Raw genomic sequence first — 16,268 nt, forward strand, 5'->3', positions numbered from 1 at the left:
ACACACAGCTGTTGATTCAGCAGTTGTTTGGCTGCGCAAGAAAAGCACACGCTAAGAAGAAGACTGAATTCAATAAGTTACATGCAACCTTTCATAGATATCTGGCCTGTAATAGTGGCAACTGACCTACTGCTGCATATTTTAGATTTAAAAAATCCACATCTTGTCATGCTTACAACATCAAAGAGATGTCTATGTGTATGCCTGCACAGTATGTATGTATGTATGTATGTACACGCATGCTGTACACTCTAACCATTTATATAAAAGATTACATGCACTATTTGAAAGCCTTTTTCCGGCAGCTCAGCCAATACATAACACTGCCACCACAGGCACTCAGGAGTTCCCTTGTAAATTTCCTGTAAGAAAATCTACTATAAACCTTTTTCCCGTCAAAAGATCTCAGCAGCAGTGCATGAAATTGGACTGAATTTTGACAATAACTTCTTGGCAGACATAAGTTAGATATTAACAGCTTTAAAAACAGGCCACTGAAGAACTTGATGCTCCCCCCCCTTCCTTTTTTTCTCTTTCTCCTAGGAAGGAAGGATTAATGAGCGAGTGCACCTGGTAATTACACCACTCCATCTTTCTGAGAGCCCTCACACTGCCTGAACGGTAGACAGTAATGAAAAGCCATTGAGAATATCACTCTGGGACCCGACAGTCCACCAAAACTGGCCAATCCTAACACAGTAGGGTGTGACCAATATACAAACCTTTTTATATGACACTACTTGGGGTGATTGCCATGCAATTTAAAGGAGCTCAGTGGAACAAGGCAAATATTGTATATACCTCCAGCCAGCATAAAATATATTGGATTAGTAATCAAGGGAAACAGATTTCTTGATAGAGTGATGATGCTGCGATCATTAGTACTGATGAATGACGGAACGTGAAACGAGAAAGTCATATTGTCTCTGGTAAAGTTTCTTTTCAAAGGTAAGTTAATCCTTTCAGCACAGCCCAGTGTCCTCAGTACATTTATCATAAACAAGTGACACCCCCACCCCACCAATCCAGATGTATATAGATTAAAAGTGTGGTTAATAATTTTATCTGTATTACACAATTTAAAGATCCTAGCACCAAAAGTGAAAACTGATGTAGCACCAACCATTACATTTTAAGAACACTTTGCATCTACCTTATCTCCACGAACAGAACTAAACAACAGATGGCAGAAGACAACCTTCAATATACTAACCCACACTCCAACTTCCAGAAACAACTCTGAATTTAGATTATTTCAAGTAATGTCTCAAATCGCACCTTCTTGTTCTTACAATTAAAAAGACAGAGACAGGACAAGATAAATGTTCCCTCTAGGGACACTGTTCAGTTAGGCTCCGATCATTTGGCTTCCAAAACAGCAAACAGTCAGAGGCTAGCGCTAACGGTACCACAAAGGCTGCTGGCCTTTGTCATTTTCCTAGTACATTCAGATACATCACCAGTGCCACTGTAGGAGGTGTTTGAAGACAGCGTGAAGAGACAGCTTTTCTGTATATATACAGTACTAACAGTAAATCTGGACCTTCTAGTTCCAAGTGCAGGGAGAGGAAAAAAGCATCTACTTCCACTTCCTTCTGTACAACCTGTATTTGAATGCTAAAACACAGCCTCTTATAGAAAACCAGAAAATAAAGGCACAATCAGGAATATAGCACATGCAAGCTTACCTTTAATTGGGTGTTTCAAAATCTGCTAAGGTCCTGTAAGTATTATATATATATTTTTTTTATTTAGCTCAGTATATCCAGCAGCGGATCTGAACAGTGCATTTCCATTGCTTGTGTGGAGCGAGAGCTGCCAGGATGCTGTGAATGGTACATCAAGCAACTTTGTGTGTGTGCATGTGTGTGTATAGCTGCTTGGACTCTAAAGAAAACCTGGCCTGAATCTTCACTGGTGATGGATTGGATTCAACAAGAAAACAGAATCTCTCTCTTTTTGTCTCCCTCTCTCCTTGATGTACTGCACAGTAGAGACAGGTGAAGAACTAATATCAACAAGGACAAAATGTTAAGAAATCCAGAAACCTAAATTATTAATTAAAAACATAGTGATGCTTCTGAATTCTTACTATGAGTGACTGCTCACATACGGGAATAAAAGGATTACTACATTTATATTCTATAAATAGTTCAGATTTGAAAACAGGATTCAATATCAAGAGAACACCTTAGCCATGAGGTTTGAATAAATGAGAAATATCGTTTTACTGCTTAGGGAATCTGGATTACTGTTTAATTTTATAAATAATCTTAACCAGCAGTACCCATTTTGCTGTTCTGTTACATTGAGTACACTGAAGTAACTTCATATGCCAACCATTTTATTCTTGTACAAGCTATGCCATATGTTATAAAACTGAGTGCTCAGTATCCATTTGCATAATTATTTCATGGTGACTAGTCAGGAGTGGCATTCCTTTCCATGCTATCTCGTCCAATGTTTATATAGTGACCCATTTGGGCATGCCTGGCACAAACTGCTTCTTCATTTGTATGGTGTACAAGGGTCAATTTATCAACAGCAGTGCCAGACGGTGCAGTGTTCTTTTGCCCTCTGCTAACACAAGCAAGCAAAAAACATTACCTGGCAAATCTGTCAAAGACATGGACTGCCACTTTAGTGTCATCCCATTTATTTACTGACAACATTGTTAGGGTTCATTTTAAAAAGGCGCTCATGCAAACAAGAAATATGATCACAACTAGTGATGGTAACTAAGTGTTTTCTGTCTACTGAAATATGTCTCTATTCTAAGAAAAGGTGAAGCCAAGTTAATTAAACAGGATATGATTTTGTTCATTTCATTAACACTATGTTAAATACTAAAATAATGTTTTAGGTCTAAACAGATATCTTGTGTCAATCAATAGCTAACATAATTCCCCCAGTTGCTGAAAAAAGAAAAATGAAATGTCACACTGTAAAGTGACGCCTCCTTTTAAATGGTGTAATAATCGAATAAATGCTATCACATTTAAATCTGACGCATTTCCATTTTATCTGAGATTACTTATAGGTTACTTTCAGGATTCTGGTGGCTGATAGGGAAAACAACATGGCATTTTATTGCTGTCTCCTAGTTTTAATAGCGGCTGTACCTCATGATAACCCAGAGAAAACATATTCCCACGGCAATGCACAGAAAAACCTAGTACAAACTCCTGAATAAAACATGCATTGCACAAATATGGCTCATATCCCCTTATCACCATGTAACAAACTTGCTTATTACTTGCTGAATTTATCTTTAAGAAAAAGAAAAAAAAAAGAGGCAAGTATATTTTGCAATAATAGTACTAAATAATAATAATTAAAAAAAATAAATAAATCTCTCTTTGTAACCAGTACAATACCTACAGCTGGGTACCTCCAGGCATATTATGCTGTCCTCAAACCAGCGCTCCTCTCTGAAAGATGCCAAACTGGGAGGTCGTGAACTGTGCACACCACGAGACTTAAACACCTGCTTACCTTCTGTTACAGCTGCGTCAATGGGAAAACAAGCATTTCATTTCAGAACTTCATTTGTTTATTTTATCTATCTTTAACCTTTAGTCCATCTGAAGAGCCTAAATGAGAAGGCAGTGTGGCATATGACTCCAACTGTGTCCAGCTGCAGAGCCTTACTATATGAATACAAGGAGTACAATGTGCCTACTTGTAATACATTTTTTAAAGTCACAAACAATAATGCTGTTTTTGTAGTTATAATGTAGCAGCATGTGTTATTCAAAAATAAAAGTATATCAGTATTTACTTGTTATAATCATCTGTACAGTTAATGTATAGTTACTAAAAAGTTCATATGTAATAACAGTGTTATTAGAAAATTATTAAGTGCCATCTGCCAATCATTGGCAAATATATATTGTCGACTATTTCCTGTCTGGTATTCTAAATATTGCATTATTAATTTTAAAAGGGTTGATTAATCATTTACTATAATACACACATCCTGCTGAAAATTACTTTTCCAGATGGTTTTGTATATATATATATATATATATATATATATATATATATATATATATATATATATATATATATAGTCTGTGATAAAAAAATAAGCTTAGGAGCAATGTCTTGGAGTCTGTGAATATTATTTAAACAGCTATCCATCTCTAATACCCATGAAATAATCCATTCATTTTTTATGTATAAAAGTTGAAATGACTGTTTTCCTATGCTGGGATGATATGCTTTATGAAGGTTTAAAAAAAAATTAAACAGGTTACTGGTATATGTTTGTAGACACCCATCCATCACTATCTTTCATCACCTATCTGTGTATAAGGATGCCTGACAGGGTGCTGATGTTAAAAATGTAGTAAGTGTTTGCGATGATATTATTGAAAAATTAAAATTTCTGCCTGGACTGAATGGATTAAACTAAATCAAAGATGTGCAAAATGAAGACATCAACATTTCCCAGAAAAGGTAAATCTTGTAGGACTGGAAAAATGAAGTTTGCGTACATACCGTACAAGTTTTTGTGTCAGCCCAGTTGCTGTTCAAGGTACTGTATTATCTTTGCTTTAGAGTTTCCTTTCCTCGACGTCATATAAAACACCCACCATTGAATACACATTTGAATTACTATCAGTCTGAACTCACCATTTAGAAATGCAATAAATATCTTCAATGATGCTGTTTTCTTTTGTGTCAGATCTTTGAATAACAATCTCTCTGTCAATGGCAATGTCATACAAGACAAAAATGCAGTACAAAGTTGTTACAGTACTTTAAGGCCAAGTATAATAAAACAATACTTACAAAACTGATTGATATAATAACTCTTCATTTCATTAAACCCCAGAGCTATGGAGCAGATTGAAGACAAAACCACTAAACAAGCAAGTCTTTACATTTTTAATTCTTGAGAGTTGGTAATGTACATTTTATAATCACAAAAAAAAAGCTGGAAACTGTTACTCTCTGGACACCAGCTCAGACAGGTACTGATTAAAACACCACTTCCTTGCTCAAACTCGGAACCATAAACCAAAAGAATTACGCAGAATCATCACAAGAACAGCAGTTATTTCTTAATAATAATGGTAATACAAAACAATAATTTCTTTAAACAGGCATTTACATAGAAATGACTCGCTTGTGATCAGAGCGTATCCACAATGGCAAAACAAAGGGAGAGTGGTCCACAAGAGAGATAGCTGTGGCTGAAAACAGTACTGATGGAGAGAGGGAAAATACAATGAGAGGTTTGTCAAGTCTGAAATATGAATGACTAAATTAATTCACAGCCACTGAGACACATTCCAAAATCTTGTGGAGTCTAGGTACTGGTCAGTGTACTCTAAAGTGTTTTTGTTCTGTATAAACAGATCTCCGAGATCTGACTGGCTACTGGCTACTGTTTAACTGTAATATGTTTTCTTTAAAACTATAGTTGTATTTAATTAAAACTATACTTGTATTTAAAATCTCACAGGAGGTAAGGGAGTATGGCTGTTTATAATACTTAAGAAAAGCACACTGAGCAGATGTTACTGAGCTTTTAATTATAGCATCATGTTCCAAACACTGCAGAAGCAATTGAAAGACTGCATTGCCAATGCTGATGTATGCATTGTTGTACTGTTTTATTTTTTATTGTATTTTGTTTTTTCAGTGCCTTTTAATTGTACCACTGATTTTCTCTCCACTTTAGAATGCCCACTCGCTTTTTCCTCTCTCCAAAACAATTCCCCACACAGCCAGCTTTCTCTTCTACACCCAGGATCTCAAGAGTTGTGAGTGAGCTACTGGCTTCTCAAGGACAAAGCCAGCCCTGCAGGTGTCACTAGGCACTTTTTATGTATTGTCATGTGTTTTTGTGGTATCCTTTTACAGCACTTTGAGATTCTTGATAAGCGCTTAGAAATAAAATGTGTTCTTCTTCTTCTTATTATTATTATTATTATTGTGTTCATCACCTGCAACATTAAGGCACATTTTGACAGGATGTAAGGTGGGTCTTAACGGGTTACTTGGCGCCATGACCAGGTGCTGTGATGTCTGACCTTAGCATTGGAAGACAAACGTAACCTGACCAATAAGTTGCCACCAGTTCCATCAAAGCATTACACACAAAAGACAATATTCCTCCGTCCAGGAGAGCAACCACCAAGAAAAGGTGTCAAAACCAAGCCTCGCCCAGGACAACTGGAAGCTGCTAGAGACTGGAAGATGCTGGCAGATGTTGGGCAACGGCTTATTTTTCCACCAGAGATTGCCACCATTAACCTTTGACCAGACATTGTCTTGTGGTCTGGATCAGCACGCCTTGTTCATCTGGTAGAGTTAGTTAGTGCCATGGGAAGATGTTGTGGATGAGGCCTATGAGAGGAAGAAACTTCAGTATGCTCAACTAGCTGCTGAAGCGCAAGTGCGAGGATGGAGAGTCCGAGCTTACCCAGTGGAGGTGGGTTGTCGAGGATTTGTGGCACACTCTACAACCCGGTTTCTCAGAGACATCGGGTTCAGTGGCCAAGAGTTGCGTCGCAGTGAAGAACTTATCTGAAACAGCAGAAAGGAGCAGCAACTAGCTGTGGTTGAGACGGAAAGATTCTGGATGGGGATCTCAAGCACAACAGAAAGAAAGCTACGCTGATGTACAGGTAAGTAAGCTGGGCTGATCTGAGTGAGGGATGGAGGGTGGTGATGCTGGGACGCCAGAATCACTGTTAAGCCCTCTTGAGGTGTCGTGGGCTAGACAACGAAACACCGAGGATGGAAGGTGCCCACTTGAAGACCCCAGAGATGTACCCTACTTAGCTCAATCCAGATGGTTGTCATGCTGATGCGCTGGGGAGACCACACTGGGTTGATCCCCGGAGCCAGCATTGCAGCCGTTGTGTGTGCTGATGCGCTGGGGAGGCAAAATGAGCTGATCCCTCGAGCCAGCATTACACTTCAGCAATCAACACCAGACAGAAGGATATCTACATCATCAAATGGAAAACAACGCAAATCACATTAGTTTACTGCAAAGCTACGTCTTAGTTGGTGCTTATCTTGGTGAGAGCCGAGTTCAAATCAGCATGAAGTTCAACATCTACTCATGTAATGGAACTCATGATGACACTCCCTCCGGAATACCCAGTAAAGACAAGTTGTTGCATAGACAGGACGCATACCTGCACTTCCCTGGCTGAATGACACGCTCCACACTACATGGGCATGCTTTTACCAGGTGAGCAACTTGGGGACCAGCACTACTGCATTCTTTTCACTTAGTATAAATCTATTGAAGATATTTTTCCAGCTCCCATTTTCCTCCACCAGGAAACATGAAACATTGAATTCTGAGTCATCAATCATTCACCCTTTGCTACCCAGCTGACTGCAGCTGGGAAGATTAACAGAGGGAAGACAGTAGTTTTTTTTTTTTTCTTTTGCAAAGACAACAATTCAATGAGTTTCGACAAATGTTCAATCTATTGAGATATCTTAAACATTATTAGCTGGATGTTGTGTTCCACTTTTTATGGAGTAAATACTAAAATTCCAGGACTTCACTGAATCTTGTTATTCTGAGGTTTGAAAAAAAGCAAGTTGTATAACAAGTATAAGTGCCTGATATTTTGTTTGTTTCACCAGGTCATGTGATATGATGTTTTCACTTTACCTCTTAATAACAACAATGCTACAAACAAGACTTGCTGCCGCACACAGCAGATTGAACAATGGTCACCAGATGACTGCAGATCCACTATACTAGGTAGGGCTGTTACTTTGACTGTAACGTTCAAAGTGGGGATCCTGTTTAAGAGACCACCCACTTATCAGGTGTGAATGGCAGTGTGGCAGGCTGGTGAGTGGATAGAGGCCCAGAGACAGTCTGTAGTTCAAAAAAGTAACAATTTTATTATAAATAAACACAAAAATAAAGTGCATAAGGGCAAAATAACAGATACTCAAACACAAATAAAGCAAAAACAAAACTCACAAAAATAAAGTTTCCAGGCTGGGCAATGCCTTCACTGGATTTATCAAAATTCAAAAATCATAAAACAACCACAAACACCAACCTGCTTCCTCAGCTCCCTCCTCCCAAATGAGAAGCAGAGGCCTCCTTTTATGTCAGGTGGCTGGGCGCTGATTGATCGTTAATTAACCTAATCAACCCCAGCCACCTGAACATAATAAACCCAGGCAGGGAGGGGAAATTAACCCCATCCCTGCCAATTTAAAAAGGGCAGAGCTTTGCTCTGCCACAGGCAGACACTTCACAGGCATGCAGAAGGACGCTCCCAGTTCGTCCTCCCACAGTCAAGTGGCCTGATCTGAATAACTGCCAGAAGTCATGAGGCTTCGTAACCTGTAATGAATTATTTTCAGTCTGGTGGTTATGCTAAGATTTATTTTCAGTTGCATCTTTGCTTCTTTAAGATACTAGGGGCTTGGTTCCGTAGAGAAATATTACAGTGTAAGGCAAAACAAGTAGAATCCTTTGAGATCTGATCAGAGGAATGGCATGGTATCTTGAGAATGACAAATAGATGGTGGTGTAAACTGATCCACATCAGTACACACACAAATTAACAGATACCAGTACACATAACAAGAGGTCTCAATGGACTGCACAAGCAAACACACATCAGTTGTCCATATTAAAGTGAACCCTTACAAATCTTTTACAGTATGGTTTAACTTGTATCGTGATGGTTTGATTTGTATTGTGACCTTGGCTTTATTTTACATTGCCAGAGTTTACAATAATTACAACAGGCTTCAGTATCCAAGCAGTGGATGATGTTGCATTATGGATATTTCCAATAACCTAAATAATTACATAATACAAAACAAAAATTACAAAATATACTGCTTACAAGGAGCTGCTCTACGTTCAGTTTGTGAACTGCTTTCATCTACCTTAAATATGTAAAAGAATAACAGTACTGTTAACTTTGTATGTTTTAGTTATGATTTGAGTGCATGGTCATGTGCTTGCGTACATTTCAGTATTTAAGTATTATTTACTGTATTAATGAAAGTAAATAAAAAATGAAAAAAGATTTTGTAGTTAAAAATATCTAGTAACCTACACGTGTTAATGCTGATCGTGTGGTTTGTTCAGTAACTTCGTCACAGTTAGTTAATACATTTATTCAAAGCCTTGTGGCTTTGTTAGAGAAGAAAGCACCATGCCTTTGTTATTACGATATGCTGATCTGCATCCAGTTGTTTTGATTTCTCACTCACACCAGCGACAAGCACTATTCTCAATGTGTTTTTTTTTTTTTTTTTTTAACTTTATTTGCTATATTGAATTTAGACAGATTGAACATATGGGACATCAAGGAAAAAGACTTACTCTCCATTGACAGACAACATTCAGAGGGTGTGTACTAGAACAGAGACTTACTTTCATCAAGCAGAAAAAAGGTAAAACACATAAATGAATGCTGTGTTTGTATTTTAGTAGGGGCCTCATATTGAAGAATCAGGTTAAAGAAAATCTCTGATCCATTTTCCAAAGTATGATTCAGTTTAGTCATTCATTACTAGTCTATTATCTAGGGATTTTTAACTACGGCTATTACACAGGGCCTTGCTAAGACATCTTTTGGCAGCACAGTTGCTTTTTTGCTGGAAATTCACCGAATGCTTTTCTGTGCATTAGAGGTCATTGCACCCTGTGTGAATGCATTTTTAGATTAATACAATAAAATCAGGTAGTGTCAGTTAACAAAATACTGTTAGTGTTATCAGTGAGCAGCACATAAATTAAGTAGCTCAGTGTTTAACACATCTTCAGCTGCAGTTAATATTATGCAGTGTTGTTTTCATTTTCATTAAGCAATTTGATCTAAAGAAAGCCAGTGGTTTCTATTACAGAAACATGTCATGTTAGTGAACAAGCTAATCTGGTGATGAAAGAGGAATGCTGTATCTCACAAGTCATTATGTTAATATTCCATAAATACTCTCTAAAGGTAATAATGAACTCTGTCTCTTCTGTTACTGAATGAGTATGAATGGTGTTGTATAGTATATAAAACCCAACTGCTGTCATCAACAACATCTATAATTCAATTTTTTATGCTTTCTGCTTTCATGCACTTATGAATGCTAATTTTTTCTGAGGCTTCCTTAATTAGAGCTCTGCATGATTACTGTAATTTATTTGGGACTGTAAAAATGACATTTTTCAATCTGCCATTAATTTTTTACTCATTTTATATTTTCAGTTTAATTGCATTCATCCAATGTTATTAGTTTAGTTGAAAAAGCAAAATCAGCAAATAGCAAAATTGAAAGGTCATCAAGTTTTCAAACAAACATAAAACTTTTTTTTTTTTGGTAACTATAAATAAAAAAAACAAATCAGGTGAAAAAATAGTCAGATCTTTTGAGCTCCTCATTTTTCTGAGTCTAATTCCAGATGACATTTACATCACCTGGGTTTAAAAGTTCACCCCATCTATCATGTCTCTAGATTTTCCATTAGTTTAGTAATAAAAGTTTTATAGTTTGACCTCAGCACACATATTGATGAGAACTTCACTAAGCCGCTCTGGTGCTGTTCTACACCTGTCTTATGTTCAATAAATCAATCCTGGCTGCCAGCAACTTAATGCCTTATTCAAATACAATGTCCTGCACAATAGTCAGGGATTCTGGGGAGACAGTTAAAATCAGTCTAAAGAAAGACAGGGAGCCAGTGAGGTCACCATATCTAATTACAGTGTTTGTACAGGTCTCTTTGCCCCAGTGTCAAGATTGTCCTTTTCTTTAGACTTGTACATTTTTGCGTCAGAAAAAAAGACAAAACAGAGAAGGTCCATGTTCTTAAAAGTCTGACCGATGAACCATAAAGTCTTATTAAACAGTAAGCAGCTTCAAATTACTTCTTAATTTCTGTTTTACATTTCCCTATTTTATGGGTTATGTTTAAGGCCCAGTGTAAATCGCGATTTCACGGGCTGTGCAGAAATAGTGAAATTAGCTTTACAATATTCTTAAATAAAAATAAATTACATAATTACTATTTGTATTTCATACAAAAAGAAAATCAAATTAACAAAACTGCACAGCTCTGCTGTGGTCCTGCGTGTACAATTCGCCATGCAGACAGTGCTGTACAGTGATTATGTCATGTGACTATATGCAGTCTAGATGGGAAATTAAAATAGTACACACTGTAAACAAGAAAATGGATATCTCTAAAAAGGCTAAAAATCTGTCTGCAGCAAATCACGTAAAGCAGTGTCCAACAGGAGTTTTACACAGTGATGGAGGTAAGCTCTTCTGTACGTCCTGCAACGTTACTGTAGATCACAATCGAGAATGAGTTGTTGACAGGCATTTCACCGAAAAAGAAAGGCAGAAATCCAGAGCAGTACTGTGACTGCTTTACTTGAAAAGAAACAAAAAACGATGACTTCCATGTTCCAAAAGTCCACTGAAAATCATTTAGGCGTTTGTTTGCGCAAATATCCCTCTTGAAAAATTGGACAACCAAAAGTTGCGTAAATTCGTCAGACCTAAAGTTGGCAAGAATCAAGCAGGAGATTATGGAATTGGTAAAACAGTCTGGTTGCTTGTTGGTGGTCACTGACGAGTCGACTGATGCCCGAGATCAATATGGGTTACACATTGTACTTGTTTTGCAAGACCTAAACGGTGAATATGCATCTGACGTACTAGAACTGAAAGCTGTCCTTGCTGATACACTTTACCTACAGGCTGTTAATTACAACACAGTTTCACAAGCTATTGTAAAGTGCTTGAATAACTTTGACGTTGGTTTTGATGGTGTCAGTGCATTTCTCTCTATATTTCATGTTTAAAAAATAAATAAATAAAAAATCTGTACACATAATTTATTTCCGTGCACCGTGAAATACAATACTTTACCTGTGACACTGCTGTGAATTTTAAAGAAAATTTGTGTGATTTTTCACAGGGCCTTAGTAATGTTGCTATAAATATATCTGCAATCTCTAAATCAGCCCCACCTACTATCTGTGTATAGAAAACTAGAGTCGGTACCGTTGTCACATGATTTGAAGGCTGTTTGGTCCCAGCATTTAGGAATATTCAAGGGAAGCAAAGGCAGATTTAGAGCAAAAATGATAACTCTGTGCAGCAACATAAGAAGCACTCGGTGGTTGCTAACACCATCAAATAGTGAGGGGAATGTAAAGAAAGGAACTATAAATTACATTTGAAGCTAATTACTCCTAACATAATCCACCACAGCTCTGTGCTTTTCCATACTGTACATGGCGCCAAGGGGAGACGCTGAAATGTAGACAGGTCTGGAAACTGACCAGTAACCTATACATTCATAACCAGTAAACTTCATATTAAGGGGGGAAAAGTAAGAGATAAATTATACATATTCTAATGCTCTGGTCTCCAATAGTCTTCTGGTGTTACAACACTGTTAGTTAAGCAAAGCCCAGCTTTTAAATATTTTATGTACAGTTCTGGTTTTAAATGTTGGTGTGTCTGCAAGATGACTGTTGACTTCCTCAGTCTATCTTGTTTTGTGTGTTAATTGAAACTTGAACTCTTGAGCAATGTACCTGAAAGAAAGGTACCGGAATAAAAAAATAAAAAATAAAACAGGGCTGCTCTGATTAATAGATTAATCGCAGTGATTAATCAACTTAAGAGTTGATCTCAGATTTTTTTTTTTTTTTTTTTTTTACAATTTAATCGTGCAGAATTTTATTTTTGTACATTGTATATAAAATATAAAAATATTGTATATAAAATAAAATCAACCAATAGAACATCTGCATTTGCTCCGCGGCAGCCCAATCAAGTGAGCAGAGGCGGGACAAACAGTTGAAGGTCTTTAGTATGTCTGACTAATGGCAGAGTCAAAGATCTGCCCCTTGTTATACAGGTATCCAATCATGAGTGAGCAAAGGCGGGACATAACTGGGAGTTTATCAATGGGCAAGTCAAAGATCTGCCTTGGTTTTACAGTTGTCCAATCATTAGTGAGCAGTTAAGTAATCACTTGTCTCTAGCCACAGTATTCTCAGGTACCTGTAACAAGATTCCAAACAGCTTAATCTCTTTGGTGCCTCAGGTTCTGCTAGATGCAGAGTACAGGAAGATAGCCAAGTACATATCTGTAATGGTAGATTCAAACAACCGATGTTGGAAACGCAGCTAAGCTGTCTTGTGTTTTCAGGTACTAGTATGTGACTGACAGTGGCCCAAAAAAGTGGTTGTTCTGTGAAAATGTGTTACATTTACTAAAATAAACATAATAATAATAATAAAAATGCTTTTAAAACGACCAAATTCCCATTGGGCTTACTTTTTTTTTTTTTTTTTTTTTTAGATTATATTGATTTTTGTAGTATTACTATGCAGGACAGCCACTCTAATATAGTTACCTTCAAAAAAATGTGCACACATTAATCTACTAATTAATCAACTAATGGCCATAAATTACCGATTGAAATTTTTAATCCATTGACAGCCCTAAAAAAAAAAACCAAAAAACTGTACTTCATAATGACTTTCAAGCATGTGAACTCACACATGAAAAATGTTCAAATTCTTGTCAACTCTTTGCGTGGTACAGTGGATTGGCAAACATGGTGTGAAAAATGTGTTCCTGGGGTTCTGTTTGATTTGGTTTAAAATTACATAAAATGAACTTGATCTAGTGGCTTGTGTGGCTTTATGATGGTCTTACCACCTGGAAAACAGGCACTAATGGACACCTCTGTTGGCAGTCACCAAGAGAGGTCAAAAGCTGCATGATGAAAAAAATAGTGATTGATGAAAGCCTTAGACAAGACTGCAAACTACTGTAGCCACAGGGTTGGATAAAGCATGACTGAAGGTATTCTCCATCCCTGATCTGATGGGAGACACAGCAGGATAGGTTTATACAGAAAAGAAGCACAGCAATCTGAAATCATGAGCGGCTACAGTTGATGCACTTAGATTTTTTGATCTCACATTCTTCTGACATAACCATTATATAAATTGCCTTTCTATGAAATATAAGCAATATTGTAGTCTCTACGAGAGGAGGGCAGCTAAGGGACCAAGAAGAGCTCACACTGGGAGTCATTAGGGTTTAATTAAAAGAGGCTTTGTGAGACAGTGAAAATTTAAAAGCAAGGTAATTAGCAGTCAATTTACATTTGGCACATAAGCTACCCATTGCCTGAGGTACAAAAAAAAACTGCCAACCATTCAATAATCATGAATAAGCCTTTTGGTGGTACAGTAAGGAGGTAAGTCATCCATTATGCTGCTTAAATGAATGTACAGGTTATCAGGTCAAACATTTAAGGGAGATTGTTAATGTCATTTCCAGGAGTCAGATCTGATGCCCTTTAGCTCTGCTGACTTGCTTACCTTAAGCAAATGCATAAACCAGAATGTATTTTTGTTTGTTTGATTTTTCTCTCAAGATATACCATATGCAGTATTTAGCAAATTACTACAGATACTAGTAAATTAGAAAATACAAATTATACAAAAAATAAAAGTAAACTGGAAAACACAAACCAGCATACATACTGTAAGAAACTTACTGCATTGCCTCAGTTTTTGAGTGGTCATTATCCCCGAAGTGGGTGCCCTCTTAATAAAAGCCTGCATCATCCCCATCTTAACAAAACCCTCCCTCCAGAACTACCGTCCTGTCTCCCTCCTCCTGTTTCTCTCTAAAACCCTCGAGCGAGCGATACACCACCAGCTCTCTGCTTCCATGTCAACACATTCTCTGCTCGACCCCCTCCAATCTGGTTTTCGCCCGGCACACTCCACTGAAACAGGTTTTTTGCTCCATCACTAACTCTCTACTCTGTGCCCATGCCGCCTCCCTCTCCTCTGTCCTAATTCAAACTAAATTAACACAGCACCCCTACACACGTTACAAAATGCAGCAGCAATATACAGGACATGCACATTATTTAACAGAATGCGAAGCAACTCACCAGAATGGGAAAAACCAAATTGCTCGGCAACATGTGTCTGATTCAGGGTTTTTTTCAAGAGCTTGGACAATTTCCAACTTTTTCTAGCAAGAGAAACAGCGGTGCATTTTGCTGTTTGTTTACATGCTATTTTGTAGCGATGAGGTGCACTCATGGAAATCAGAATACGAAACAATTCAATGATATGACGACGGCTCTGGAAATAATAAACCAACCAGTGTCCCTCAAGACACTCTCATGATGACAAGTCGCTTTTTTTACAAAACAGTACTGTATCCATTGTGAACGAATCGCTATTGGTGCCAAGAAGGTGTTCTTTTAACCAAAGTTCCTGTTCTTTTAGACAGAGCATTTACAATGGGAAAAATCTGTTTCACCATAAGGGTGTTCCCTTAGGTGAAGTATTCTGTTAGGAGGTGTTCCTATACGCAGAGACTACTGTACTTCTCATAATGCAGCACAAAGACTATCTGTAAGCAATTAGGGTCCAAATCAAATGTAATGTGGATTAACATATATTTATGATTGTTGCTATGTTAGCTAAACATCTGTCTGAACAATTGAAATCCTGAGACATGTATTTTGTTGTATAGTTCAGGTCGAAATATTTTGTTTAGCGTGTTTGCATTCATAAATATATATGTTTGAACACAAATAATAATAGAGCAGTCAGTGCTGACTGTCATAACAGCGGTGGGATATTTTAAAATATTTTATATATACAGCATTCGCTAATCTCTCTCTAGCTCAATGGTTTGCTATTTTTTTTGTTTTAAATAAAACTGCCTGATTTAGTTATTTGGTAGTATCTAACAGCATTCTTGTGCCTGGATATACTGTAGGTGTGCTTCACCTTTGCTACTGAGAATGTTTCTTCCCTCAAGCATTGCCATTATTATCCATCACTGTCCCATTAGTGTAATTAGTGAAGTCTATTTTTGTCCATTTCACTGGCCATTGACTGCCGACAAGAATATCCCCTAAAGAGGCATCTGCACAGAGAAATGGTTCGGACAGGTCTGACTTTAATGTGTGTGTTTACTGTGTGCCTTATAGCACAGCTAAAAACAAGCTAGCAAGGCTGTAAAAGAACAAAATGACTTATTTAGTATTTATTGTAAATATTTATACAGGATAACCCTCTGAGCTGCAGCATCAAATTCACAGTGATCCCCTGTTGACAGCCACGGCATGACTCTAATGAAGCGAGCATCAGAAAACATGACAGGTCATACAGTACAACGACAACAATAAAATAAAACTTATGATGCCAAAGAACTTTTTAAGGTTTCAAAGGAATAGTAATAATAATAATTC

Source organism: Polyodon spathula, chromosome 15 (assembly GCF_017654505.1).
Source record: "Polyodon spathula isolate WHYD16114869_AA chromosome 15, ASM1765450v1, whole genome shotgun sequence".
In the NCBI taxonomy this organism is placed as follows: Eukaryota; Metazoa; Chordata; class Actinopteri; order Acipenseriformes; family Polyodontidae; genus Polyodon; species Polyodon spathula.